Here is a 25,835-nt window from a genome sequence, read left to right as displayed (position 1 = left end):
TGCCCAGCCTACTAGGTAATTCATAAAGAAATGGGTTTTAATTGACTCATGGTTCTGTGTGGCAGGGAGGCCTCAGGAATCTTAGAATCATGGCAGAAGGTGAAGGGGAAGGAAGGCACATCTTACATGGCAGCAGGAGAGAGAGCACAAAGTGAAAAGTGTCACACACTTGGAAACAACCAGATCTCATGAGAACTCACTCATCACAAGAACAGCAAAGAGGAAGTCTGCCCCCGTTACACAATTACATAGCACCAGGTACCTCCTCCAACACATGGGATTACAATTTGGGATGAGATTCGAGTGGAGACACAGAGCCAAACCGTATCACCACCACACTAGGTACCCCTGTTGCGCTGAGCTCAGAGCTCAGGCAGGAGCATAAATGAAGAGTCAGACAAGGTTGGACTGCAGTGAGCCAGAGCCTGTGGCCTCACCTAGGAGGAGGCTGTTACTTAGCTTTGGCTGAATGTTGCCATGCTAGATTGCAATCTCAGTTTTGTCAGATCTTCACATTTCTCAAAAGAAATTGTAAATATGGATTTTTATGTGCAATTTCCCAATGTAGAAACGTTGGCAAGGAAGTCACATTAAAAAAAAAATCCTTCTCTGTGGAATGCATACCATTTTCTTTTACAGCCTCTCATCTTGCTCTTCTAGGCCACTGAGTGAACATCATACAATGATAACAGCATAAGCCTTGATCAGGGGATAGTGGATATAATCAAGGGTTTTATGTCCTAGAGGTCTCTAAAGAGCTATTGCAAGGCCACTGCCACTTTAAGGGACAGCCCAGAGCTCCAAAGGGGACATCAATGTGACTATGCTAATTGCAGTGGCTTGCACGCCAATCCCAGGCTCCTATCCTGGTGTCCACATTTTTATTTTCTTGGTTTAACAGTCTTTGCTTTCTATTTGGCCTGATCTCCTACCAGCTGGCCACAAGTTTGGCCTGGTTCTCCTTTCGGCTCTGGTGGCCTCCATCTCCTTCTTTGAAAGGATCTGAGCTGCCTACCCACACTGAAGCTCTGCTAGAAGTGAGGCTTTCCCCTGCTGGGCTTTTCTCTTGATACCTGTGCTGTTCCTCCTACAGGGCCAGCTTTCCATCTATTCCATTGGGAGTCTTGGAGGTAGAAGCCAATGCATAGATCCTAGCCATGTAGTACAGTCTCTGTGAGTTTCCTGTCATCCTGAAAAATTCGTATGTTGGAGTTCTAACCCTTCAGTACCTCAAAATGTAACTGTGTTTGAATATAGACTCTTTAAAGGGTGATTACACTAAAATGAGGTCATTAGGGTGGGTCCTAATACAACGTGACAGGTGTCCTTATAAGAGGAAAAGATTAGGACACAGATACACAGAAGAAAGGGCATGTGAGAACACAGGGTGGAGGTGGCCATCTGCAGACAAGGAGGGAGGCCTCAGAAGGAACCAATCCTAAGGACAGCTTGATTCCAGACTTCTAGCCTCCAGAACCCCGGATGAAGAAAGTTCTGCTGGTACTTTGTTATGGCAGCCCTAGCAAACCAATACAGACCCTGAGCAAACATCTCAGCCTAGTGTTTCTGGGTTCCCCACGGGGCCTTCACAAGCATCACTAGATGCAGCCTGACCTCACCACTAGTGACCCATATCATGCACTTAACTAACCAGTTGGTTTGGAATGGGAGTGTGGGCACAGGTAATTCCTGGTCTGTTTGGGTTCTTACCCTGGGACTGAGCTGAACACAGTGGGATTGTTAGATAATAGAGACGTGCATAAATGGGGAGAGTTTATGATGGTGAGTTAAAGGGAGAATCCAAGCTTAGTCAAGAGGGGAGGCAAGGTTATGTTCTCATGGAAAAGTCTCACCAGAAGCCTGTGTGGTCAGGGGAGGTTTAGATTCTGGTTCATGGAGAGGTTTGAGTAGGTGGTTTAGGATCAAACGTGTGAATAAGAGGATATTAGAGCCCTGTTTTTATATTGCTTAAAGGGCCTAGGCAAGTTCAATTTAAAAAAATCTCTGTTCTGTGAGACTTGATTATATCATCTTGGTTTATTTTCTGTCAGATGATACCTGTGTATTGAAGTGTCCAGTTTGAAGAACACTTGCAGCTTCTCAACATCTTCCCACATCTTCATTATGTTATTTCGCATTGAATCTGAAACGCTTACACATATCGACCAGCGCCGAAGTAAGCAAAGCAAAAACGTATCAGTTGATGCCCATGAAATTTATATTTTCCAGGAAAAGAAAAGACACTGCAATGTATTATTTTAACATCTGAGAATTTCCAACAAATAAAGGCCTCTCTTCTTCCTGGCAAAGCTACAAGTCAGTCGAGGCTGCCAGCCTGCAGCCACGTGGCACAATTAGCAGACCATGGCTCCTTGGCTTTGCCAAGCTTGGCAGAAGTGGTGTCCTGTGACGTGTGATGTCTGCCCTGCTAGGCAGCTTCCCCATTGATCTCGTCTTGGCTCCAAGAACTGGAGGAACTGGGAGGGACGGAATCTCAGACTTACAGAGTCTGCACGCTTCAGGCTTGCATTTCCAACAGCTGACAATTCTTGTTTCTGACAAATTAAACAGTCTTCTTGCTGTATTGGTGCTTTACTGCAAATCACTAATGCAAGTTTGTTTGGAACAGAGAGTTCATGACATTGATTTGTTGAAATGTGGCAAGAGAAATGCCAGATCCTCAGATGAGTGAGTCTCTTTAGAGCCAGCAAAAGTGATGACCCTGGGCTCAAGAAAGAAAGAATATTGAACTGTGCTAAGTGAGACCTTTCTTTTCCCCTCAAAGGCAATCAGTGGCAGCTGAATCTGGACCAGCACACCCCTTCACTTAGACCTTGATTATTCATTCCTCCAACACTTCTTGGGCACCTACTATGTGGCAGGGATTATTCTAGGTGCTGAGGATATAGCAATGAATAACAAACATGGTTATTTTTCCTCTGGCTCTTTCATTCTAGTTGTGGGAAGGCAATAAACACATGATACATACCATAAAGAACATTAAATAGGTTAATGAGTTAGAGAAGGTGGTGGAGGGCTGGGGCTGTCTTAGAGTTGGTTAGGAAAGGACATTCATCCCAAGGAGGTGACATTGAAGCTGTGACCTGAATCATAAGGAAGAGGCAGCCCCATGAAGATTTAGGAAAAGAGCAACCAGTGCCAAAGGAAGAGGAGCACGAATACCCTGAAACTTGCCCTCGTTGTGTCTGGGGGAAGAGCTGTGCGCCTGGAGCCATGTGAGCAAAGGATGGAGTGGAAGGAGCTGAGGTCAGCAGAAAGCCTGGTCAAGTGGGGCCTTATGGGCAAGGTAAGAAATTTGGATTTTATTCTAATTGCCTCTTTCAACTAACACCAGTAAGGCTCAGGGTTTAGAAAAGCAATGTTAATCATAACCTCACGGAGCCAGACAAATGTCCTTGTTGGTCACGTGTCCCAGGTGTATATCAGGTTCACACCAGAGAGTGGCCAAATCAGTGTGCACACCTATGCCTGTCTGCATCCAAAGTGCGTGCCTTCCTGGCCCCTCTCTGACTTCCTTCCTACCTGATACTGAAGACAGGTTGTGCATTGCACATGAAGACATGGTTCTGGAGCTCCCCTGGCACCCACTACCTGCAAACACATAACACTCTGAGACTCAGCATCTTCATCACACAAAAAGGCCTCAGGTGAGCATAAAGCCCTCGTCTGGGCATTGCATGGGTGGAAAGATTTTATATCCCAGGAATAACAGGGGTGAGAGAGGATGTATTAGTTAGGGTTCTCCAGAGAAACAGAACCAATAGGGTATATCTATCTATGTCTATGTATCTATCTATAACTATGGAGATTCATTATAGGAACTGGCTAACGTGTTTATGGAGGCCAAGAAATCCCATGATCTGCCATCTGCAAGCTGGATTACATCACAGAAAAGTCAGTGATGTAATTTGGTGTGAGTCCAAAGGCCTGGGGACCAGGAGCCAATGGTGTAATTTCCATTCTGAGACTAAAGGCCCTAAACCCGGGAGATCTGACGTTTGAAGCAGGAGAAGATGGATGTCTCAGCTCAAGAAGGGAGAGGGAGGATTTACCCTTCCTCTGATTTTTTTTCCTATTTGAGCTCCCTCAGTGGATTAGATGACAGCTGCCCACATTGGTGGGTACACAATCTGCCCACATTGGGTAGATCTTTTTCACTCAGTCCAATTCAAGTGCTATTCTCTTCCAGAAATACCCTCACAGACACATCCAGATGTATTGCATCAGCCACATGGGTATCCCTTACCACTGTCATAAATACATAAAATTATATATAAATAAAATACATAAAATTAACACCACAGTGGATTTCATCATAGTTCTAAAATAACTGAAGTGCATTTTATGAGGAATAGTAAATCTTACCTATTTTCACTGGGGGCAAAATAAGACAACAGGTTCTTTTTAAGTAGAAGTTCTTGACTGATGTCCTTAGACCTCTCAGGGATCCACAAGGCAGTCGTTGGGTCTATAAGCTATTTTCCACATTTCAAAAATGACTACTGGAGCCACTTCAGCAGATTGGCAGAATCTATCTACTAAAGCCAAATATGCACATATCCCAGGGCCCAGCAATTCCTCTGCTAGGTATGGGTACTAGATGCAGAAATACTTAACATATATTTCCCAAAAGATATGAACTAAAATGTTCAAAGCGGTGCACTTGTAAATAGACAACACAACAATAGCCAAATGTCCATCAACAGTAGAAATGATAAATTATAGTATATTTATATAGCAGAATATGAATTAAGCACTGAGAATGAATGATCTTTAACTATATGTAACATGGATCTTAGCTGATGGTGAGTGAAAGTAGCGAGACACAAAGAATACAAACTGTAAGAATAATTTACACAAAGTCCCAAGACTGGGAAACCTACCCTATACTGTTGGAAATCAGGAGGGGTTATCCTTATGGGAGAACGGTATGTAGTGACTGACAGCAAAGTTGAGGGTGCTGGTAATCCAAGGTGCTGATGATGGTCTGTTTCTTGATCTGGGTGCTGGTTATGTGGGTATGTTTGGTTTGTGAAGACGAATCGAGAAATACATTTTTTCGTATGCGTGCCTTCTGTAGTATATTACATAATACTTCAACTAAAGTTTTAAAAAATGTGGAAAATTTAAAAATGGGAATTACACGATGGCTATTGGTGGTTTTTACCGCACATGCAGTTAAATTTAACTATTCGTAATATATGATGGGAGAGGAAGTTAATTGTTGCTGAAAAAACTGTTTGTAATGCACTTAAAATGTGGGCTCAACCCTGGGCAGATAATTAGGAAAGATTTTCTTGGGGAATGCACTTGTAAAAAGTTTCAGGACCAGTAGGCTACACTTTTAAAACAGATTGTCTCCCTTGTAGTGTGTTAGTTACCAAGGGTGTCCAGAGACATTTTGTGGTGTTTTCATGAAAGATATAAGAGAATGTTATCATTCCAGGATGACTTAGATTTAGACCTTGCAAGACACAGGGAGGTGAGTCAATGCTTGCTTCCTGCAGATGTTTTTAGATTGGCTTGTTATGGGTTTCCTGTTCAGTGAGAATGAGGTGAGAGGCACTAGTTAACCTAGGCTTTTCCCCTTTGCCCTATCCAGAGAATTGCAGGTGGCCAGCTGTGTTTTCCAAGGCTCAGATGCCACCTCCAGTCAATCAATAAACAAGGAAGACCTGGGGAAAGAGGAAGAATGGTTTGCTTGATTGAAAGTGAGTTTGTCATGTGTATCAATGAGACAAAGTGCTTATGTTCTTCTAGTACTAGACTTTACTCCTCTTGGCAACCAGACAACCTTCCACCATCTGCTAGCCACCTTTTGCTACCATCTTCCAGTCACCAGCCAATCCAGTCTCCTGCCTGCTGCGTGCCTCAGTCAGGGGAGTCAGGCAGTCCACATCACTAATTGAATTCATCTTGATTTTTGCAGAAACTTTGCCAGAGCAGGATTTGCTGCAGTTGGTGGTAAGGAAATGAGAAACTGCTACCACTTATTACCTTGTTCCATTAAATTAGCGCATGAATTAGTGCAGGCAATGACTTCAATCTGGATGCCTGGAGGAGGTGAGTGTCAGCTGTCTCACCTGGAAGGACTTGGAAACCCAGATTCTAGACAGCAGGTGGAAGGGCCAGCAGCTAGAAGAAAGCTATCATCAGCAGTTGTGTTACAATAGAATAGCCCATCAAGAGCCATGGCTTTGGACCCCAACACTCAGCCAGGGCTGCATGGTGGCAAGATGCCCTGTCCAGCAGCCATTCTCATTCTTCCTCTTGAATGTCCACTTCTCCTCTTGGCCCGGGGGGTAAATCTGGATTAATTTAAGCCAAACTTAGGAGTTCAGTTATTCTTGCCAATGACTGATTTGAGGAGAATTTATCCCAAATCTAGCCAAGTAGAAGAGAGAGGAAATATACTGGGTGGTGTCTGATGTTTCTTCTTCTTTCTCATGCCTTGATGTTACTCCTGAAATGCTGTAGCCATGTTGTGACCAAGAAGGCAGGAGGCCTGGAGGTAAGCCAACATGTTTAGGTTGCCAAGGGAAAGACGGTAACGGCCTGGATCCTCCAGGCCACCAGAGAGCCCTTGAAGTGAGTAATACCAAACTGAATATCCATTATGGGAGACAATACATTTTCTTTATCATTTAAGCCAGTTGAATTTGAGTATTTGGTTACTTGCAGCCCAAACCTCCCTAATTAATCTGAAGCTTCAGTCCAACTTTTTCCCATCTGCATACACATATTGTCAATTTCCAACTAGAAAATTTTACTTAGCTGTATCCTGTGAGGCATTATTTTTCAATCTAAAAACATTTAAAATTTGACTACTTGTCTTTTCCTCAAATTATACCTCTCAAATTTTTACTAAAAATAATTAGAAATCTTTGACTTATCCTACTTTCAATGTTAGTGCACCCTACACATACACAAAATTACACAATTTTAACAAGCATACAAACATTTTAATCATTTATGAATGCTCGTTGTATGGCAGGCCCTGTGCTGGGAACTGTTATGTAGATTTATATAAACTACTACGAATTCTTAAAACAATACTGTAGAATAAATAATTTTATCCCCATTATGTATCTTAGGAAAATGAAGCATAAAGCTATTAGGTAATTTGCCCAAAGTCACGCGGCTTGTCTTGGCTGAAAGGAGACTGGAACGTAGGACAGATGTTCCCCCTGTGGGTGTTCCTCTTGTCTGGCTACTTCTTCCTGCAGACCTGTCCTGCATCCGTATTTCTGTTTCCTCTCCCACGGATCACTCTTCAGGTTTAGTCCTAAGTGTTTGGTGCCTGGACTATTGCAGTGGAAAAACCTTCTGGACTCTCTTGTCTCAAACCTTAGCTACACATTATTGCTGTACTGACTTCCCTGAGATTCAGTCCATTCCGCTTTCCCACTTTAACATCTTCAGTGATTTATCATCATCTGTGGCAGCAGTAACAGGGGCAGGCAGGTGGTATAAATATGTGAAGTCTGCTGAAGACACTAGGCTTTAAATTGCTTATGTGGGGACCAAATGGTCTTATGAAACACTTGGCACTTTAAGTAATAAAGCGTCAGTTGGCTACCAGTTTGTAACTAAGCGCCCTTAAGACAAAATTCATTATTTTTCTCATGGCATTTGAAGTCATCTAAAATAGAATCCTGAACTAATAACTCCCTCTTATCTCCTAGTCACCACCCCTCTGAAGCCTCTCCTTTAGATACAAGTCTAAGTCCTTCCATTCTCCAGATGGACTTGACCTCTACGCTCTTTCTCATGCCTTTGTCTCGGGAATTTTGTCCATTCATTCTTACCTACTCCTCAATGGTTATAACCCAGCTCCAGTCCCTCTTCCTTGACAAAGCATTCCTGGGATCTCATAGAAGAGACTCTCAGGTGTGCAAGAGGCCTGAAAAGCCTGCAGACCAGGCTCCTAGGTGATCCTTGCTGGGCATTTGCTGGGCCTGAATTTGAACACTTAGGTCAGGACTCCCTAAGACAGCTTCTGCCACCACTGTGCTTCACTGGCTGTTCAAAGACCTGCTGTCAGTTGAGCCAAATGTTATCACCCTAATGTCTACCTTTTGAGGTCAGGTGTGATAAGCCTACTTTTTCCTTTAAAATGTTGAAAGAACAATTGTATGTCTTCCATCTGTTCAGAATCCTCCATATTCAAAACTCTCTCAGAGATAATTTTAGACAGACATATGAAGAGCCTCAGAAACAATGAATCGATGGCAGGCTTTTTATGTAGTACTGAATACATTAAAGGAGAATTACCAAATGCTTACTTTGGGAGGGGATGCCAAACTGGAGCTTGCAGGCAGCTTGAGTCCTTTCTCTGAAGGAATCATGTTCAGTGTTTGACTACCTGTGAACAGTTGGAAGAGCATCTTCAGCCTTTCAGGAGGAGAGAAAATGCTTAGTTCATTGGCTATTTATTTATTTATTATTTTCTTTGAGACAGAGTCTTGCTCTATGGCCCAGGCTGGAGTGCAATGGTGCAATCTTGGCTCACTGCAACCTCTGCCTCCTGGGTCCCAAGCAATTCTCCTGCCTCAGTCTCCTGAGTATCTGGCATTACAGGCACCCACCACACTCAGGTAATTTTTGTATTTTTAGTAGAGACGGGGTTTCACCATGTTGGCCAGGCTGGTCTCGACCTCCTGACCTCAAGTGATCCAACCACCTCGGCCTCCCAAAGTGCTGGGATTACAGGTGTGAACCACCATCCTCAGCCTCGGCTTTAGCATTAGCTCTTCTCCTCTACAAACCCACTCCCCTTTACTTTGGGGACAAGGTTGATACAGCCCTTGATTTTAAAAATGTGTCCATTGTTGCATTTTATAAATATGAACAAACAGAAATCCAAGTTCATAATAATTTCTCTTTGAAATATTAATATGTTTGAGATTTCAGATAGACTTACTGGAATTTACAAGAGCTACAATATAACAAAAACTGTTGCAGTAAACCCAAAAAAAATTGCATCTAAAAAACTTTGTTCGACTTGTTTATTCTTCAAATTGAATTGGCATAGATTTGGTGTATTGTATTATGGATTTTTCTATTTGTAAAGGATTATGAGTTATATAGAATACATATTTTTAAACTGGGAAAAAACCTTCTAAATCTCTCATATCTTGCCTGTATTCTACAAGAGGATCAGTTGCAGTGTGTGACTGTCCAAATGCATTCTAAAGCCCTCTAAGGAAGCATTTGGCTTTGAGCAATGAACAGGTGATCAGACCAAAGGGGACAAAAGCAGAGAGAAATATAAAAGTGTTATGGATTCACCATGCAGGAGCCATCCTTTGAAAAGCCTCTGTGCAGAGTGATAATGTGTGTGTGTGTGCGCGCGTGCGTGCCTGTGTGTGTATATGAGGTGTTGGTATGAAGGGATTTGGGGACTTGAGAGTGGGCTAGAGATTTTCCTGAAACTTCTGTCTGAGGGAACTGGAAAGCTCTGTTTTCCTGATAGCATATTTAATCTAAATGTGTAGATTAGGAAGCAGCCACAGTGAATTTTGGTATATTCATCCATCCCTCTGTTGAATTTCCGTAGCACTAATCGTCTGTGGCACTTCCTTGGCGGTAACCCCTCCTCCTTGTGATGCTGTGAGCTGTGTGTCATCGCGGGCCGCCTTACTGGGCTTCCCATGGCTGTCCATCAGCTGCCGAGGTAGAGGGAAATCCCCTCAGAGGGAGGGACTATGGTTCCTGCCCAAGTGTCCATTATAATTCTTCACAGAGGAGCAGCAAAGCATAGGTGTCCATAAGCGTTTGTTGTCAGACCCACAGAGAACAGAAAACTCTAAGTACAATGGAAGAATTGCCAGGTGGGCTCCTCAAGTTAAATCAGGCTATTACCAATGTCATCACATCTCAGGGTTAAGGGGCTTTAAAGACCATCTGTTTGAAAACTCTCCCTCCAACTGAAAAATGTTTCCCTGTGGCTTCTACCAGTTAGTCTGCAAAGAAAAAGACTTCTGTTTCTCATAACATGGGTTACGAGTATGTGTGAGTGTGTGTGAGCACATGGGCATGTGTGTGTGCCTGGTGGGTACATTACCTTACCTGTAGTAACAGTTGTAATAATGGGCCATGCCAATCAGAAGGTCTACAAGTAATAAAAACTTTTACGTTATAAGAGCAAATTTACTGAACAATACATTTGATTATGAAATATGAAATTATAATACATATTGTATAATATATTTGTATTATACATTTGAAAGAAGACTATGAAAAGGAAGTAGATGTGATTTTTATTTGCATTTTCTCTTTGTTCTATCTACTAGTATAAATTAAAATTATGGGCTTCTAAATAATTTTTTTTTAATCTCAAAAGTCTCATTGTTATCCTGAATTGATGATAGTATGTGGAACCCTGGCAAAGATGATGGTAGCAGATGGAACCCTAGCAGAAGAAATTTCCAGTCTTTGGAGACCTCATCCCAGGAAAGCCCTCAGGACAGGCAGTAATTTCTATTTCCTGTCTCTTATCTTTACCTTCTGGGGACTCCTACACAATCCAGGGCCCTGTCTGGACACCGAGATCCATAAGGACAATTTATTGCCAGGCCCCTGCTGAGCTAGAAACATTCTTCAGACAATGCTTAATCCTCCAAAAGAAATATAGAGTCTGTGCATTTAAGCCTTGATTTCGGCATCAAATATGAGCTGGGGCAAGAAAGGCTGTGAATTGAAAAAGGGCTGTAACTTGCTCATCAGTGATAAGGAGGAGGGCCTACTTCCTCATGCATTGGCCATTAATTAAGAAGAGTGAATTTATTATTTTTTTCTAAATACTTTTTTATGTATTTTACAAAATTGAGCATACAGTCATATTCATTTATTCACTCTTCTACCAAGCATCTATTGAAATATTTATAGTGAGCTAGGTGCTGTGCTGGGATAAACAATGGGTAAAAAGTGCTTGGCTGCAAGGAGCTTGTCGTCTGTTGGAGCAGTTCATTTTATTGAGTAATTACTATGTGCCTGGCATTGCACCAAGTATTTTACTACATGATCTCATTTAATCCTCATCATAATTTCATAGCATAGGAGTAATCATCCCTTTTTAATAGATGAAGACTTTGAGGCTCAGAGAATATAAGCAACTCTATTAAAAGCTATTAATTAGCAGGGCCAGGCCTGGAACCTATGGTAAATTGTTTTTCCAGTCACCCATGTTTAATGCCCCTTCCCTGTTTTGTTGACTTCCGGTGTTGGTACATGGCCAACTTTGATCAGTGAGAGGAGAGTGGAGGGGCCTATGAACAGAAGCTTGAAGGTCAGTATGTAATTTGCCTTGTTATCTGCCATGTGACAATTCTAGGTGGAGGCTGCCCAGGTAACCTGAGTCTTAGAGTGAAGAAGACACAGAGTATAGCTACAGCCCATCCACAGCAGGCATGCAGAGCGTGTGAAAAATCAGCTGTTGCAAGTCACTGAAACTCTGGGGTTATGTTTTATGCAGCCTGGCGGTCTGACTGGTATAGAATCTTTAAGCCATTATACCAGAGTGCCTTCTTTATATTATTTCTATAATTAGAAGTGAAAAAAAGTTGAAATTGGAGAAAACAGTAATCTGGACCAGATTTTTTGTTCTAAAAATGTTTATATGAATGACGATTTCTTTTCCTTCTGCCTTATCTGCCACCCTTCCTCCACTGTTAAAATCTTCTGTATCCATGAGGATGACTATCTACAGGACTCATCCTGCCCCTTGCTGTCTTACTGCTTTAGTGGATACCTCTTCCTGCAATGCTTATAGCTGAATTCAATTCCACAAGTGCTTGTTGAGCATCTTTTGGAATGTCTGTTATCCTGCTTCTTCAAAGTCCCAAACTCCTACCGACTCCGTGCAGTCATCCTGATGATCCCAGACCTATATAATCACTCTCATTCTCCCCTAGACGCTAATACCATTATTTGCCACACTTTTTATGTTGCCTTAAACTGTTTACTATCATTTTTGATTGAAATAAAATTCACGTAACACAAAATTCACCATTTTAAAGTGGACAATTCAGTGATTTTTAGTATATTTACAATGTTGTGAAACCATCACCACTGTTTAATGCCCCAGACTTTTCACTACCCACAAAGAAACCTCGTATCTATTAAGTAAGCACTCCCTATTCCTTCCTCTCTGTAGCTTTTGGCAGCCACTAATCTCCTCTTTTTCCTCTATGGACTTACCTCTTCTGGACATTTCACATAAATAGAATTGTGCAGTATGTTGACTTTTGCATCTAGCTTCTTTTACGTAGGATGTTCTAAAGTTTGTCCAGTTGTGGCATGTATCAGTATGTCATTTCTTTTTATGGTTGAATAACATTCCATTATTTAGACTTGCCGCAATTTGTTTATCCATTCATCAGTTGATGGACACTTGGATTGTTTCCATGTTTAGCTATTGTGAATAGTGCCGTTGTGAGTTTGGGTGTTCAACATTTTGTGTGGATGTATGTTCTCATTTCTCCTGAGGATATACCTAGGAGTGGAATTGTTCAGTCATATGGTAACTCTGTCTTTTTAAATTTCTTTTTTTGTTTTCTCTAAGACATTATGAACTTCTGGCAACAAGTTTTCTAACTCCATCTGCACTGTGGCAGTACATACATTCATTCCTTTGACAAATGTTAGTTGAGGGCCTATTTTGTGCCTGGTACTCCTCTGGGCATTTCTGCCAAGTTGATTTTCATAGAATCCTAGCCTGTGATCTGAGAGGTCATTTGGTCCAGTTTCCCATCCGGTAGAAGACTACTATATCCAAATCCTCTGGTCTTTGTATAATCCATAGAGCGTAGCTCCTTAAACGTAATTTTGGTTGCATTTTGTGACTATGGAAACAATATATTCTTATTGTGGAAAACTTCAAGGTACAAGAACATATAAAAAAAGAAACAAAAAATTATCTGTAATTTTATACCCCAGAGATAAACACATATTGCTAAATTTCCTTTCAGACGTTTTGTCAGTCCAATAATGTATTTCATGTAGTTGGGATCATCCTGTATTCATCAGATACCTCTTGTGCACGGCTTCAAAGCATCTCATCATCACTGCCATATTATGAAAGCTTCAACCAGTTTCCCACAGGTGTCACCCAACAGCATCTCGCCTTGAGCAAGAGCATTGTCCCCCTTGCTTCTCTGACACAATGATGTCAGTGTGATGTGTCTGAGGAATCTGCTCAACATGTGCAATCTAAACCTTTCACCAAAGAGACCTGACTTTTTGTTCCTTGGGCTTCTCAGAAAGAGATGGAGCAGTCAGTTTCTCCCAATAGTGGTCAATGCTGTGAATCATCTTTAGATTCTCTCTCTCTCCTCCTCTGCTCAGTCCTCCTACTCCTCTGCTCTTGCTTCCTGAAATCATCCCGAATAAACGACCCACACATCAAACTTTGTTGCAGATGTTACTTTAGGGGGAAACACGGACTAAGGTGTTGTATATGCAATTGCAGACATGGATTTTATTTAAACATTATACCATGAGTTTAGACTATATACACAAATACATATATATTTATTTATATGTATTTATAAATTTAAATAGATGTAAATTACTGTATAAGTGTATATAAATTTATATTTCTACATATGTAAATTCAAATATATATTTTAAGTATACTTTAAATTATATCTATAATACATTGGCATTCATCCCTCTTCCCTTCTATGATCTCCTGTATCAGAGATGCTGGAAGCCTAGGACAACCTTTCTCTAGAATCCTTTGCCAGCAGACTTCTAATTTAGACTCTGCTGCTCACAAATGAATGGAAGGCAGAAAGAAGCAGAAGGTAGTATTGTTTGTCTAGCACTGGTGGGTGAGTGTGTGGGCTTTACATATGGTGAATGTGAATTTTTGCCGTGATTTCTTTAGATTCACATTCAGTTGTAAGGAATAATGTAGAGAAATATTGTATACATTTTACATAGTTGCCCACAACAGTAATATTTTGCAAGATAATCATATAGTATCACAACTGAGATACTGACATTGATACATTTCACTTATCCTATTCAGAAGTGCTTGATTTTACTTGTTTGTGTGTGTGTGTGTGTGTGTGTGTATTTAGTTATATACAATTTATTCACATTTTTACTGGGATGTAATTCACAAAATATAAAATTCACTAACTTAGAGTATATAGTTCAATGGCTTTTAGTATATTCACAGTATGCAGCTTTCACTACTATTTAACTCTAGAATATTTTCAATACTTTGAAAGAAAATGCTACCCTTTAGCAGTCACTCTCTAACCCTCCCTCCAGCCCTAGGCAGCCACTAATCTACTTTCTTTCTCTCAGGATTTGCATATTGTGAACATTTCATATAAACAGAATGATATAATATGTGGTCTTTTGCAATTGGTTCCTTTCCCTTAATATAATGTTTTCAAGGTTCATCTATGTTGTAGCATGTACCTCATTCTTCTTTATTGTAGATAATGTTTTATGGTTTGGACACTTTATTTTATCCATTTATTGGATGATGGCATTTGGGTTGTTTTCACTTTGACAGTGTTGTAGACATGCTGCTATAAAAACTGTGGAAACTTGATGTACAAGTTTTTGTGTGGACATATGTTTTTATTTCACTTCTACGTATACCTATGAGTGCAATTGTTGGTCATATGGTAACTCTGTGTTAACATTAAAAAACTTTTAAACTGTTTTCCGGAGTGGTAGCACATTTTACATTCTTACTAGCAATGTTTGAGGGTTCCAGTTTTTCTACAACCTGGCCAAAGTTTGTAATTGTCTGTCTTTTTGATTGTTCTATACAATTTTATCAAATGTATAGGTTCATGTGTCCACCGCTACAGTCAAGATACTGAACGGTTTCATCCACACAAGGATCCCTCATGCTGCCCTTTTCAAACTGCACCCACCTCCCTTCCACATCCTGTCAACCCCCTACCAACTCCAGGAACCACTAATTTTTTCTCCATATCTAAAATTTTGTCATTTCAAAAATGAAATCACAGGTAGTGATCAAAGGTGACTTTGTATATAAATAGAGTAATACATTCAGTAACTTTTGGGATTGACTTTTTTCAAACTATTGATACAGGCAATATGGATGATGTCCTATGAATATGCTAAACTTTGTCCAAGCATTTACTCATTGAAGGACAGCTGGGCTGTCTCCAGGTTTGACTATTACAAATATAGCTGCTATAAACATTTATGTGCAGGTTTTTGTGTGAACATAAGTCTAAATTTCTCCAGGATAAATTCCCAAGAATGGACTTACTGGGTGGTTGTATGGTTATTGAAGATTTAGTTGATAAAAAATTGCCAAACTGTTTTCCATTTTCCATTCTGGCCAGTTGGGTATGAGCACTCGTTTCTCTGCATCCTCACCAGCATTTGTTGTTGTCACTCTGTTGTTTATTTTTTAATCTTTGCTTATTGTATCTTTATGCAAACTTTCAAAAATCAACCTTTTTCAAAAATGTCCTGTTTTTGTTTATAGCAGTGATCTTCATGTTAGGAAAGTCTTTTTCACTGTCATATTACAAAAACTATTTCTTATACTTTCTGGTATTTGTATAGAAAGGCAATGCAGGATGGAGTAGATCAGAGTGGTTGGAGTCTTGTCTGCAGTGAGATCTGCTCTGTTCATGTTTTGACCCCATCACTTGCTACTGTGCCACTTTTAGTTGACATGTATCTGTAAACTTTCCCTGTTTCTGACCTGATATCTCCTCTCCTTTAACTGTTTCTTAGGCAATGCTTTTTCATGCTGTTTTCACTCCGGTCAATCTCTGCTGGAAATTCTCCAGTATGACGATGCCTATCTCAACTTGACATACCAAGATCTGAGCACTCCACTCCAGATAAATTTTGACAGTGCAGATAAAGTAGTGGGTCTTAACTTGTGCTGTTCTGTACACTGTTAATATTAGCAAAGATTGCAGTGACTTTTGGAGGTGACCATGTTAACTCCCTGGCCATTAGGAAACTTCTCATTTTCTCATGAGCTGCTATTAAAGCAAGTCTCTTCCAACTCACATTTCTGCAGGCAATTTGATGATTTTTACCTGTTCCTCCAGTAGTTCTTTTGATTAATGTATAGTGGCCCTATTTGTTCCTAATAATGCTTTTCATCTCAAAGTCTATTTTGTTTTATAAAAATGTTGCCATTATGAATTTTTTTTACTAAGATATTTCCTGCATCTCTCTTGCCTTTATTTTCTACTTTCAAAATTATTTTGTTTTAGGGGTGTCTCATATATAGTATATAGCTTGATTTAAAAACATATTATTTGATACTCTGAAGGTTAATAGGTGAGCTTATTTATATTTGTTGAAAACCTAATATAATTGGACTTACTTATGCGATCTATTTTGTACTTTTATTCACCTTTCCTGTTTTCTGGTTTTTTTAAAGTTCTTACTCTGTTTTCTTCTGTTTGCAGGGTATAGATTGTTTCCCATTGTTAAGTACTTATCTTTAACAATTTTAACATTCCTTCATAACTTTTTTAAAGCCTGCATTTATTTAATATCTCTGTCCTATTCCATACTGTATTTCTTCTGTCCTTTTTTTTTTTTTTAACTTTAGGGCAGATCTTTATAGTTTTCCAATTAAAATTCATCTCATTAATTTCAATTCATCCTGATGGCCTGTTGAGTAATCATGAGATCCTGATCCAGTCCTGAGGGATTCTCCTCCTGTTTTGTGCCATCTTCACATTTATTATGCCTGAGTCTATCCAAGTAATTAATTAAAAAATACATAGTAGGGCCGGGCGCGGTGGCTCACGCCTGTAATCCCAGCACTTTGGGAGGCCAAGGCGGGTGGATCACGAGGTCAAGAGATCGAGACCATCCTGGTCAACATGGTGAAACCCTGTCTCTACTAAAAATACAAAAATTAGCTGGGCATGGTGGCGTGCGCCTGTAGTCCCAGCTACTCGGGAGGCTGAGGCAGGAGAATTGCCTGAACCCAGGAGTCGGAGGTTGCGGTGGGCCGAGATCGCGCCATTGCACTCCAGCCTGGGTAACAAGAGCCAAACTCCGTCTCAAAAAAGAAAAAAAAAAAATACACAGTAGAGCTAGATTCAGGATCCTTTGTTTTCTATTTAGGAACTCCATGTCTTGGGGCTGGAGCGTGGAGAGTCGAACATAAAAATCTACTTTTCTAAACTGCTTGAATTGTGTCTGACTATGACCAGCTTTCTTTTCTTTGACTATTACAAGACAATTTCATCACTTTTCCCCCAAAGTTCCTATCACTTCCACTCCATCATTCAAGCCAGGCTGTTGATTAAAATTAATTGAGGTAAAGCCTCTCCTGTGGTGGCTTCCTCAGCCTTTTGAGTGATGAAATTGTCAACGATGCGAGGCAGAAATCCATCAGGTCCTCATCAAGTGAGGCCGCCGGCTGATGTCTAGATAACAGTCCTGTAGCTGTGATGGGGTAGGGAGAGCAAAAGGACACAAAAAGACACTTGCATGTGGCATGGCATGGTAGACTAGCGACAACTGGGAGGCAGTAAACCTGGGCTCTCGCCTGATGGTATTACACTTTAGGAATTGAAAACTCCACACATTTGAACACATACAGATGCCAGACCATTATTTAGTTACCTTGGAGATTTTCTCTCAGTTTCTCACCCACGCACTTCTTAACCCCTTGCAATCTGTTTTGTCTTCTTGCTTCTATCAAAAACTACTTTTTCCTTTTTGCTTCTATCGAAACTATTATCCTTTCCTTGACCAAAACCCCAGAGCCTGTTTTCTGTTCTAATTCTAGGAACCTATCTTTTGTATTTTGCACCATGGATCCTCTGCTTTCTTAATGAAATTCTTTCCTTTTTACATTTCTCTGTCGCTGCCTTCTCATTTGCTCCCCTACCCTTTTCCTATGCTGATGTCACTTGTTCCTTCCCCTTTTCTTTGAATGTGTGCCCCACTCAACCCCAGACACAGCCCCGACTTCTTGCTGGATGTCTTCTTTCTTCTCTTTAAAGCTTAATGTGCCCTGCATTAAATTCTTTATATTGTCCTTAAGAGCAGTTCATCCTTGATTTTATTCTTTCTCTTAATGGAACATCATTTCCCCAGGAACACTGGCTCAAGATCCTGAGTCCTAGAATGGAGTGCTGAGCTATCTCCAATCATACTGCAGTTTAATAAGTATGTACTGAGTACATTTGGTGGTGCTGGGATATGGTCTTTCCCATTGAAGAGCTCAGTGTCTAGAGGATTACAATGAAAACACCACATAACCAGGGCTGCAGCAAACAGGTACACATGCTCTGGTAGCCCAGAGTAGGGAGGGAGGAGAAGATGATGAATATTCATGAAGGACCTGCTAAATATCCGTTTTTGCACTAGGCTCTTCATACATGTCATCTCCATTGAAGCTTATGACCCTCTGAGGTAGATATTACTGCCAAAGAAAGGTAAGCTTAGTGGGGTCAAGGTCAAATGATTGCATAATAAATGCTGGAACTAGGATTTAAAGTTGGATCTGTTATTTTGCCTCCTGGGCTGTTACAAAGGAGGGGACATGTGTGTTAATCGTTTAAGGATGAACTTTCTTGGTAGTTAATATGCAGAAAAGAATTCTTAGCACAGGGAATAGAATATAAAAAAGCATAAAGAGCATGTATTAGAGTTTTAAGTAGAAAGGAAGAACAAAAGAGGAGGAGGAAGTTTAAGGAGAAAGACGATGCATTAGGTTTTAGACATGTTGAGTTCTAGGCATTTATAGGCTATGTCAGTTCAGTAAATAGTTGGAAATATGAGTTTGAGGAAGTGATAGATCCCACAGAATGAGGGAAAATACTTGGAAATCAAACATCCAACAAGAGATTAACATCTAAAATATATAAGGAACTCGAACAATTAAATAGCAAGAAAACAAATAACCTAATTAAAAAATGGGGTATAGCTCAGGGGTAGAGCACTGGACTGCAGACCAACAGATTCCTTTTTCTAACCAATCTTTAAAACAACTACTGATCCTCTCACTTCAGATAAGAAGGCTCTTACCATCCACTCACTCTTACCTTACCCCCAGAGCTCAACTGAGAAATTACTCAGAACTCAGGAAGCTAGAACAGAGGAAGTTGTCACTTGGTTTGTGACAGAAAGTGTAACAAAGAGGTCAGTGGTAGAGTTTCTCTTGCTTTCTGTTGGTTTTCATTTTCAGTCTTTAAATATATCATATGCCATGTGCTTTTGAAGTTTCTGGGTCTGTATAGAATATTTATAGAAATACAGCACATAATTAAAATCAATAGCAACAAATAGGAATCATAAGTTACCTGCCAAGCTGAGCAATTCACCTTCAGCAGATCACTATACAGATTCAACACAGCAAAGCTCTCAAACGGTCAGTTAAGCAAACAGCGTGTGTAGGATCCGGAACCATAGTTCTGGTGTGATACACAGAGCTCTGAGATTAGACATGGTCCCTTTCTCTGCAGAGCTTACAGTTCAATAATCAAACCAGGGCCATCAAGTTGCATTTAATTTTCTATAATGACAGCAAGTCAGGAATAAGGTGAAGAGGAGGGGGGAAAGGAGCCAATTTTGTGCTTCCCTCCTTCAGTAATTCCATGTTCACTGCCAAATGGATGTCAGAAAGTAGAGAGCATGAGAGGGGAAATATTTTGCAGACTATGTCTGTAGAAGGGTTTTTCTTAGGTTCATAAGATATTAAAACAGGAATACTGATCTTAGAGATATCCTGTCTCACTGCCTCATTTTACCGATATGGAGACCAAAACACAAAGTCATTAAGTGAGGTAACTCTGCTTATTAGGAGCAAGGTTAGGAGCCGAGGTCAGATAGATCCTACCTCTTAGTCCAGTGCTCTATCTAGAATGCTGCACAGCACTGCTCTCCCTCCTTTTGGCCAACATTCTTTATCATGCTTTTTTTTTTCTTTATTTCATTATTCCAAAACTATCCAGAAAACGGTTTGATCAGAACCCCTAAAAGCTCATTTCTAAACAAAGTCAAAATTCCCAGAAAAGTTCATTTAAAAATTGCAAAAGGTTGAAGAAAACTTTAACAAACTGAAGAAAATGTCAGCTTTGACCAAAATTTCATGCCAATTGTTTGGTTTCATGTAGACAAAACACTTATAGTTCTGAAAAATTGTTGACTGAAATATCTATCTTCAGAATGCACACCCCATTTATCTGAACATAAAAAATACTCAGTTTTCTTTCACTCAGCATATACTCCTTCCCCTAAAAAAAAAAAAAGTAAACCTCACCAGAAATATTACAAGAATTTTTTGTTACCTTTTGCAATGCTAGTGTCTGATTACTCCAATGTAGCAACTATTTTGTGAACGCCTACAGTTTCCAAGACATTATGTGAACACCCACCGAGTACCAGGTCAGTGTTGTGACACCAAGAAAAGGATCTCATGCCTCATGGAGCTTGCAGTCCAGCCCCCTAGAAACTGTACCCAAATCACAAACATAGATTGGATGTTGGCAAGGGATACAATGGAGATAAGAATGACCTGGAAACACAGAGAAAAAGAAGGATATGGGGGGAAATTTCATAGATAAGATTAAATTTGATCTGGCCTTGAAAATAGAGGAGATACTACTGTAGAGATCAGCCACCATGACATTTTTTTCTACTGTTTACCCCCTGCACATCTCCTAACCTCTTGAAACTTGCATTCCATTCCTCACCTCTAAATTAAAACTAGGGTGAATGCAATCTTGGCTGTGCATGCCTCATGTCACATGAGGGACCCCAAAAGCACTCTACCCTGGGCTTGTATACCCTGGGTGCCACTTGGCTCATGGAGCACACATGTTATAGAACATCTTGCTCTAGGAGGAATGAGGACATAGCCTAGATTGTTCTGGACATTTCCTCTTTAACTCAGGATGTTGCATCCTTGGTATATTCTCACCAAAAGTTGCAAGTAAGAAGGCAGAAGGGCCGGGTTGGCCAAAGATATCAGGGACCTGTCCTGCAAGAGCATCATCTGAAAAGGAAAAGTGGAGTTTGTTATCCTCAACAAGCTTCCTCTATGATGAGTTTATCCATGACACCTGTCCTTAATATATGACTGGTCCACTCCTTCTCAGATGCAAGAATAAACCCTTTTCTTATTTCCTCCTAAGACAGAAGAATGGCAATCTCATTATTGTGTTAGCTAGTTTATCTTGTCTAGGAAAGCATTTAACCAATACTAGACATCAAAACCTATATCTATCTGGGTCTCATTGACTGATCTACATTTTCTCTGATTTCTTGCATATTTGAAACCAAATCTAAAACTCAAGATCTAACCTAATGAGAGTAGTGTTGCTTCTAGTGTGAAGTAGTCATTACAATATTAAGTGAAAAATGCCTTCACACAGAGTGCCACCTGCTTTCCTCTTCCTGCATTTCTCCTGAAGGTGATCACTAAAAAAGCATTAGGGAATTCCCCTGACTTAGGGGGAATTCCAGTCAGGCCTGAGGTTAGGGTCTGCTGAGGAATATTAGGCCAGGAAAACTGAATTTTTATTTCTTTTGTCCCATAATCTACACAGGTAGTTACTCTTGCACCTGTTGAGGATGCAGGCTTGCAGCTAAAGCCTATAGAACTTTGGACAGCCATGTGGATGGCAAAGAAAGCCACTTTATACTTTCCTGTACCCTCTCCCATCGTGGGCAGTATCATCAGTGGCTGCACATTCCTGTGGGGATCATATTTCCATACTGCTGTATGTTATGTTGCTTCCTTTTTGTGCCATTTTAAGTTTTCTATTTGCCATTAAATGTACTTTACATCTGTTTGTTATCTGTTTTCCCCATGAGCATATAAGTCCATAACTTTCTCTAGATATATTTACAGTGTCTACAACAGAATCTGCACATAGAAGGTATTCAATAAATAACTGTTGAATGAGTTTGTTCTCTAACGGTATCTATTGTATAATTCTATCAACCACCTGCTATACAACAGACAATATTCCAGTCACTGGAACAGAAAGGGGTAGGTGAGGTCGCTGATAATGGCAAAGCAGGGCCTTGGTGCCATAGGACCTGGGGACACTGGACAGGCTATCAAAGGAGGGTCGGCAAGGATTCTGTCACCAGAATCAAGATGAAGAGTTTGATTCAAAATCCCCCAGTTGAAAGCTTCATATGCTGTTATGGACCAGAGTCTCTATATTAGGGGCATTGACCCCACACTAAGAAGAGGTGTGTCACAGGGACAAAAATTGTGGCAAAGCACAGTAGAACTTTCTCTCCTTAACCTTTTTGGCCAATGTAACACCTATACTTTGACGGAAATCAGGCATCCTTGGTTCTTATTGGGCTGAGTGACAATTTAGTTGTTAAATAATGACTGCTGGGCTAATAATTGTTAATTAAATTTCTTTATGAAGAACATTTTAAAAATTACCTCAGTATCCCTTCTGCTTGCCTCTGAAAATGAGTGCTTAATAGCAGAGAGAAAAAAATATTGTTTCCACAGAAGCAGAAGAGAGCAGGCTGCCTGCAAAGAACTAATTTCAGGCACATAAACAAGTTGGCTTGTGACGGTGGAATATCCTTTTGTTTATTCCATTAAATAGAATTTGCCTGGGCCTTTGCTGTGCATCAATCTCTGCTGCACCATTGCAATGCAGCACAATGCCTTCCCGATCCTTACCCCACAGGTGAAGGGTCTTTGGGCCAAGGCACTAGTCTCCTGGCTGTTGAGAGCCACACCCCTATCAATTTGGTCTGGATTTATTAAACTGTTCCTAGAAATTGTGTATCACAGGGGCATTAAGGCCATATATAGTGAGCCCTGTCCTATATTTCCAACTTCCCTTCTGTGCCTGCACCTCTCTCTGCCCAGAATTTTTGTGTTTCTCTGAATTTCCAAGTCACCTGTAAAGTGCCCATTTCTCTTTCCCAGCTGCTCTCTTGTGTTATTTATAAGAGGCCCCAGGAGGAAATGTTCATTCAAAGCAGAAAGAGGAGATTATGTTAGAGAAGAGAAAAATTTGGCAGTGCTCTTTGGAGTTGAAACCTGTGACAGTAAAAAAAAAAAAAAAAAGAAAGAAAAAAGAAAAGAAAAGGAAAAATCATGTGCTGAGCAAAGGCTGTAGCTGAAGGTGAGGTGTGATCCAGGGGCTTAAGAAACTGATTATTTTTCTGTGAAAGAATTGTTTAAGAATAGGCAATTTTAAAAATGTTGTTACCATACACGTTACATCAGGGCTAAAATAGTTAAGTGAATTATCTTCAAGGAATATGACAAAGGAAGTAGACAGTTGGGTTAAATGGAAGCTTTTCTGCTTGATCTTGTCCAATCAATAAAAACTCCAGGAGTCCCTATTCAATGAAGAAATTCAAAAGACCCCTGGTATTCCCACAAGCAGAATTCTGCTTTCTGAAATCTTAGCATAAATTCTGTAGCAACTGATGGATTTCTTGGCCCAAGAATACTGGCATTCAGTGTGAATTCTATTTTTAACAGGATCTTGGAACATGTGCCCAAAATGTAAGTGGATAAATCACTGGTTTGTAGAAAGATTAATGATTTTAGTAACAGTTAAATTATTAGAAATAATATTCTACCTTCAAATTCTGGGTGGCCGCTTCCCATAAACTTGCTATTTCAGTTTGAAAATCTATATAATTCCTTACTGGTCTAAAATTATGTAGGTCTATGATCAATGGAGAAGTTTCTAAATTTCTTTGTCAACTCATTTCCAGGTCTAAGTGAACTAAAAACATGTTCTGTTTTCAGTACATTAAATCTGATGTTCAGTATTGTAACCTCTATTCACCCATCCCTCAGCCCTGAAATTTCCTGGTATGTGGCCCTGACACCAACGTGGATCCTCAAACCAGTGATCTCTGAGTCCACACTGGCTCCTCTCTCTCCCTTAGTCTCCACATCCAGTCCATGACAGAGACCAACTGTTTCTGCATCCCAAATACTGCTTGAATCTGTTTTCTTCTTCCTATCCACCTAGTGCAAGCTATTACTCTCTCTCCTGGATTACTGCAAGAGCCCCTCAGTGTCCTTGCTCCTGATCTTGCCCCATCTGTCCCACACCCCGTCCTTTCCTGACTTTGGTTCTTGGCAGATGTAGTTATTTCGGCTGGAGGAAACATTTTCTCATCCCTACCACTCTTCACTTAGCCAATTCCTACTCCACTTAAAATTCAGCTTGGATTTAATTACTTCGATTGAGTCTTCCCTGATCACTCTGTCTACATTGGAATATCTTTGCTTAAGTCCTTATAAAATACTGCACTTTATAGTAGCACAAATCTCACTTCTAATTGGTGGTTCTATGCTTGTAGGGTTATAGGTTTCCTGAGGGCAGGGATAGGGTCTGTCTCATTCACAAGACCTAAAATATATCAAGTGCTCAGTAAATAGTTGTTGCACACAAGAGGAATCTTAGACATGTATTTTGCATGTACAAGGGGCCAATTGACAAAGCAAAATGGAAGTTGGAGGTATTGACTGCCAAACTGAAGTACAATCAGTCTCTAGTTTTTTGTTTTTTTTTTTTTTAACTTGTGTGACATCTGCATCCTGGATGAGTAAGTTTGATTTTAATTTATCATCCTGTGGTCATTTGTGTTCAGATAGATATAGAAATGTAGTCATCTCCCATGCTGTGCTACTTTTTTTCTCTTTTTACTTTTTTCCAGTATTTTTCAGAGTCTGTGTCTTCTCTATTTCTCTGATTTTTTCAAGCAAATACATACATGCTTTCAAGGATATTTTGTGAGATAGGAATGGGTTAGAGACATGCATCATGTATTATTTTGGTACTTAATGTTCTAAAAGCATGTCTTGGTAACATGTTGAAATTTATAACTGGCTGGGCATGGTGGCTCATGCCTATAATCCCAGCATTTTGGGAGGCCGAGGTGGGCGGATCACAAGGTCAGGAGTTTGAGACCAGCCTGGCCAACATGGTGAAACCTGTCTTTACTAAAAATACAAAAAATTAGCCGGGCATGATAGAGGTGCCTATAATCCCAGCTATTTGGGAGGCTGAGGCAGGAGAATTGCTTTAACCTGGGAGGCAGAGATTGCAGTGAGCTGAGACCACACCACAACATTCCAGCCTGGGCAAGAGAGCGAGACTCTGTCTAAAAAAAAAAAAAGAAAATAGAAATTTATAACCATCCCACGTCAGAGTTGCTCTCAGAAATATTGCTGAGTAAAAAGTTCTAAGTAAAAGATGAAAAAGTTGGTTGACATGCTGCAGGTTACAGTTATAGAATCCCTCTTGGAGACTTGCTATGGGCTGACTCTTATGTTTATGAAACTTTGCTGCCATAAAAACGACGAGGTGAGAAATGGTGCTGCACTCGTGGGGTTTACTTCAGCAAGATGGACACCATTTTATTATACAAAATATCATGGATTTTGGCATCTCCAGATTAGCACCAGTTCAGCTTTCTAACTTGCTACTTGGCATTTTCTTTTTTTAATTATTATTATTTTTATTGTACTTTAGGTTCTGGGGTACAGGTGCAGATCATGCAGGATTGTTGTGTAGGTACATACGTGGCAAGGTAGTTTGCTGCCTTCATCCCCCATCACCCATTTCTGGTATTTCTCCCCTCATTATCCCTCCCCACCCCTAGCTGTCCCTCAACTAGGCCCCCACAACTGACTGCAGTATGTGATGCTCCCCTCCCTGTGTCCACGTGTTCTAATTGTTCAACACCGGCCCATGAGTGATAACATGGTGTTTAGTTTTCTGTCCTTATGTCAGTTTGCTGAGAATGATGGTTTCCAGATTCATCCATGTCCCTATGAAGGACACGAACTCATTGTTTTTTATGGCTGC

The 25,835-nt window shown here is 40.4% G+C and overlaps 1 protein-coding gene across 1 annotated transcript in view; it reads left to right on the top strand.

Moving 5' to 3' along the window:
* Positions 1-2,313: 2,313 nt before the first annotated feature.
* THSD7B (thrombospondin type 1 domain containing 7B) overlaps positions 2,314-25,835 on the top strand; it is a 1,057,843-nt gene continuing 1,034,321 nt past the window's right edge. The window contains exon 1 of the mRNA XM_064382803.1: positions 2,314-3,307. The gene's annotated coding sequence lies outside the window, so the exon portion shown is untranslated. The remainder of the gene's footprint in view (positions 3,308-25,835) is intronic.

The sequence above is a fragment of the Aotus nancymaae genome, unplaced genomic scaffold, assembly GCF_030222135.1.
Source record: "Aotus nancymaae isolate 86718 unplaced genomic scaffold, 86718_ANA_hifiasm-v0.15.2.pri h1tg000029l, whole genome shotgun sequence".
Classification (NCBI taxonomy): domain Eukaryota; kingdom Metazoa; phylum Chordata; class Mammalia; order Primates; family Aotidae; genus Aotus; species Aotus nancymaae.
The sequence above is the reverse complement of the archived record's forward strand: the minus strand, read 5'-3'. Positions and strand labels throughout refer to the sequence as shown.